The following is a 5,603-nucleotide window of genomic DNA, read 5'->3' as shown; positions in this document are numbered from 1 at the left end:
AGAGGTCTGATTTGGAAGGGGTAGGTCTTAGCTTTCTGAAGGAACATCTCAATGTCTTCAAGGTGCAATTAATTCCTGGCAAAAGTGATGGGTGAGACATGGCTAAGAAAAAAGTAGACTGTTTTCCAGAAGCAGCAAAATTAAGAGGGGAGATTCTGTTAAAATTCATTTGCAAAAGGCAATCATTCACAGGAGGAAGGAGTGACCAAGTTCAACGACAATGTTGATTATGTTTGAAGAGGAAGTTCTGGAGCTCATTATTCTTTAAGGACATCACATTTTTGTTGAAAACCATTCATGCAGAATGTTTTATGAGGTTTCAATTAAATTTCTCCAGGATTATATGTGAACTTATTCCTTGTTTTCACTTGGAGAGAATTAATACATAAAGCTTTCCTTAACCTTAGAAATGGGCAAGGTGAATGTCATCACTCAGTTTTCAAGTTTATTTTTGTATGAAAGTGAAGAGTGCAACTGTTTAATTCCTGGAATTCTCATCAGAATTCTGTAACTGTAAATGTTATTGTCTATAATTTTTACAACTTTGATTGCACTGTGCTCCTTACAGTCCGTGCTTCAAAAGAATGTCTCATAGCAGTATTCATGAGATTCTAAGACTTACTTAGATTCCAAAATATCTAACATATCCATGTTGATCAATGTATACACTTTTGTAATTTTGCATTTAAAAGAAATGACTCTCACTTCTTAGGTTTTAACTAATCATGTATTTCATGATGTCTCTTCTGCAATTCTGTTTAGTTTCCAAAAAGTGGATATACTCTTGAACACTATTTGAACATTGAAATTATATAATAGATGATTTATAAAATGTTAATGATGGTCCTCATATATTAGATATGCTAAGTTAAACAATAGATAATGCCTTAGCTTATGTAGTCTGAATATAGTGAAGGAGGGAAACGTTCCAATATGCTGGTCAGGATGCTAAGGTCCTAACTGAGATGGCCTTGAACTCATCTCAGTATTTGTCAGCATTCAAGTGGACCTGGGGAACAACAACAACAAAAAAAAACTGAAATTGAATAGTTTTAAGTAAAATCCTCCCCCACCAAATATTAGTAATTTTGCTAGTAAGACTTCCCTATCCATATCTGCCATAGTCTTCGATAATTTTTATACCTGCATAGACTGTTGTATGATGTTTCCTCTTCTTGGGGTGTTCTCCCTTGTTGGCCTACAAAACTCCTACTTTTTCATCAGGACCCAGCTTGGGCCTCACCTCCTTTGGGAAGTCTTCCTCGATAAAACCATAAAGCTCACTGTCACCAGAATTAAACCTTTCTTCATCTGTATTCCTTAGCACCATATGCCTTTCTCTAAAGTGCTAATCATTTTGTTTTAAAACTGTGCAAGTTTTCTCCTCAAGTGGACCACAGGATTCTTGAGACCAATGATCCCATCTTAGTCTTTCTTTGTAGGCTGATGCCTAAAGCACATTCTGGTTCATAGTAGGCATTTCCTAAATATTAGTTGAATGGAAATTATTGGAAAAAATCTCAAATGGCTATTGAAAGCTCAATTTAATTTCCTTTCCATGCATTTATATCTTGTCTTCCAGTGGAATTATAAGATCTCTAAGTATAGACTGGGTTTCTCTATTTTTCTATATGATCTTGGGAACCCATAAGCTATACTGTTTTAAATTTATTTGTAATCAATACTACATATTATCAGTCTTATTTTTGTCAGTCTAATACCATACAAAGAATGACGTGATCATATATGTTGTTTTATAAAAGTTTAGCATTTATTGAAAGGCTAATCTAGATGTTAGGTCCATTTTCTGTTTATTTGATACAGAGGAAATCTGGTATATTTGTGGTGATATCAGTACCAAAGAAGGCAAAAGATACTTTGTCCTTAAAAGATGCCATTTTATAGATGTGAGAGCTTCCCTCATAGCTGAGTTAGTAAAGAATCTGCCTGCAATGCAGGAGACCCCGGTTCAATTCCTGGGTTGGGAAGATGTGCTGGAGAAGGGATAGGCTACCCACTCCAGTATTCTTGGTCTTCCCTTGTGACTCAGCTGGTAAAGAGTCCACCTGCAATGTTGGAGACCTGGATTCAATCCCTGGGTTGGGAAGATCCCTTGGAGAAGGGAAAGGCTACCCATTCCAGTATTCTGGCCTGGAGAATTCCATGGAGTGTATAGTCCATGGGGTCACTAAGAGTCGGACATGACGGAGTGACTTTCATTTACAGATATGGCTGTAATTGGCTCATATATAATTCAACAAGTCATGGCCAAACTTGTTGGAGATTCTTTTCACATCTCAATTATATTATCAATTCTCTTCAAATTAATACTATTAACTGAGTGCTTGCTGTGTGTTATGCACTGGGCAGCTTGCTGAGTGTTGGGTATAATAGAAATGCTTACTATGTGTTATGCGCTGGGCAACTTGCTGAGTGTTGGCTATATGCAGTCTGGAATTCTGTTCCTTCCTGACTCTTTCTCTTACTATATAAGTGATTTAGGGCAAATTACTTAACTTCTTTGACCTCAGATTTTTAATCTGTGAAATGGAGGGTAAGGGTTTCAGTGGCATAGGAGCTTATAAAAGAGACATGGCTGGCACAGTGTTTGGAGCCTAGTTAGTGCTCAACCCATGTTGACCTTGTAATTCACCTGAAAGGAGTGCCTGTTTCACCACTTGGCTGTTTATAGGAGAGGAAACATGAAGGACACCTTAAGAAGGCAGATGACAGTTATAGAGAGAAAATGGGACTATAGGCTATTTCCAGTTGTCTTTATTTTAATAGCATTATTATCTGTTGTTGGATTTTGAAGTAGAATGTGTGCCAGGGCAGGTTTATAATTCACTTTCAATTATGGTAACTTATGTGTAGCAAGCTAGCCAAAGGTTGGCAAGTGCCCTGTGCCCAGGCCCTGAATTTCAGAGCAGCTTCATCAGCTCTCTATTACTGTCTCCTTTTGATTTACCAGGGGGCTTCTCCCCTGAGGTAGGGTGTTGATGCCATCTCGTTGACTGGCTCAGGTTTCTGGAGAGATATTTATGCCTCCTGAGACCTGCCAGAAATTTATTTCTGATATTTCCTATTATTAGATGTGGTGGAATAAGATATGGTTTCCTATTTCTTTTTTTCTTTCTTTTTGGTAATTTCTTTTGTAAAACAGAGTCATTTTACAGAAGCATTCCTTACAATTTCTGGATTCTATATTTTAGTAAGGGACCAATGAGCATTTATTTATTAAAGTTATGATAAAGATTCATGCCTTTCATATTTTAAAATTCTATTCAGAGATCAATATTAATATCTCTGGTGTAGTTTATAGAAAAAGGGAGTAGATCCTTCCCTTCCTCCCTATCTTTCTCTCTCTCTCTCCTTCTCCCCCACCACTTTCCCTTTATCTCTCTCTTTTCTTCATCCTTCCCTTTTCTTTTCTTTCTTTCTCATTCTTCATGCTCCCGTTCTTTTTTTTTTTTCTTTTCCCCTCTTTATCCCCTCTCCCCTACTTAGTTTATGTTTTACCTTTCAACTTAATGAATCCCCTTTCCCAAAGTCCTCTTCTTATTGTCTACAATTTTACATTTTATTCCTAGTTCTATCATATAGCACACTTAAAAGCCCTTTCCAGTACATATATTTACAGTCTCCTAATATTTGAACTGAATATTTGTAGATTCTTACCATATTCCTGGTTGTCACTTAGCCAAGGCATTTATCTGCTTTAATCTGGCCTCATAAATCAAATCTTTCTTTTCTCTAATCATTTTTTAAATCGTTCCCTAAATGGTTTCCAATTTGTCTGCGTCTTTCTGAAATGGATGTGTCTCAAACATAATTCAGGGATCCAAAGCTGAAATCTTACTGGCTTCAGTTTGCCATTCTTCCTGAACAATCATTTCATAGCAAATAAAGATATTATGGTTTTTTATCTTGCAAATTTATGATTTTGCAAATTCAAGCAGTATAAATCCTTACTGAGGTTGTCTGAAGTAGATGAAAATTGCATTTTTTTCCCCAGGAGTCAGGAGGAAAAGTATTTAAAGATTCAACACTGTTAGTGACACTTGCACTTAAGTTCTGTGTACCTAACTTTACTGATATCTAATAACACAGAGTTAATGAAATCTCTTCTCATGACGACAGCCAAGACCAGGGTGCTGTGAACGAAGTGCTCAGGACATTTACAAGACACCAAGAATGAGCACCTCCTTAAAGTTTGCCCCCTTGGTGCCTCACTTGCTTCCTCTTAATTCCAGCTCTTCTTATGATGATAAAATAATATAATAGGTGAGAAAATGCTCTGAAAACTGTAAAGATATAAACAGGTATCAGGTATCACCATCACTGTTCTTCACCTCAACACAACCAGTTCAGCTCACCACAACTTGTTAAAAGTGGAATAATTACACATGTGGAGCCCAGTTACACACATGGAGCCCCCTTCTCTCTAGTGTCGCTTGTTCACTTGTCCAAATTCACGGGGCTGCTCTGATTACACTGGATCCTATCTACCGAGGCACTTCCAGCCCAGAACTCACCCACTATACTCTTCATACACAGGACTTACTATTTCTTTATTCTGCCATCAAAAGTTACTTGTCTGCATTCCCATTTCCTCAGAGATTTGCTTATCTGCTTTCTTGAAAATAACAAAAGTTTATCAGATGAAATTGCATTTGTTGTTGCATCTAGAGGGAAGTACCAACTTAATGTGCAATCCATGAAGGTGACAAATTTACAATTTCTTTTAGGTATTTTGTAGATATGATGCCTTACTCTCCAGGTGCTCTAATATATAGTTTATAAAAGTATTTGATCATGAACTGCAATAAGAAATATATGTTTTGTCATAACCTAGATCACACACAAAAACACACATAAACATAATTAGGAAATAATTCCACCAAATACTACTGACCTTTTCTATTTGCTGAGCATTCACCTATTCTCTTCTCTTATCCTAAAGAATGACTTCTATTCCATTTTTTCTAGTGTCCTCAATTCTACATTAGTTTTTCTATTTTTAAAAAATTGTTGACTATGAAACTATTAAGTTGATGTTGCTATTATGACACAATAATTAACAAAAAAAATAAAGACTTAGAAAACAATATTATGGTTACCAAAGAGGAAAGGAGGAGTGAGAGATAAATTAGAAGTTTAGAATTAACAGATACACACTATTATGTATAGAATAGATAAAAAACAAGAACCTACTATATAGAACAGGGAACTATGTTCACTGTCTTGTAATAACCTATAATGGAAAAGAATCTGAAAAAGAATATGTGTGTGTATGTATATATATATATGTATATGTGTGTGTGTATGTGTGTATATATATCTATATCTATATCTATCTATATATATATACTGCTGCTAAGTCACTTCAGTTGTGTCCGACTCTGTGCGACCCCATAGACGGCAGCCCACCAGGCTCCCCTGTCCCTGGGATTCTCCAGGCAAGAACACTGGAGTGGGTTGTCATTTCCTTCTCCAATGCATGAAAGTGAAAAGTGAAAGTGAAGTCGCTCAGTTGTATCCGACTCCTAGAGACCCCATGGACTGCAGCCTACCAGGCTCCTCCATCATGGAATTTTCCAGGC

Source organism: Bos mutus, chromosome 6 (assembly GCF_027580195.1).
Source record: "Bos mutus isolate GX-2022 chromosome 6, NWIPB_WYAK_1.1, whole genome shotgun sequence".
Classification (NCBI taxonomy): Eukaryota; Metazoa; Chordata; class Mammalia; order Artiodactyla; family Bovidae; genus Bos; species Bos mutus.
The sequence above is the reverse complement of the archived record's forward strand: the minus strand, read 5'-3'. Positions refer to the sequence as shown.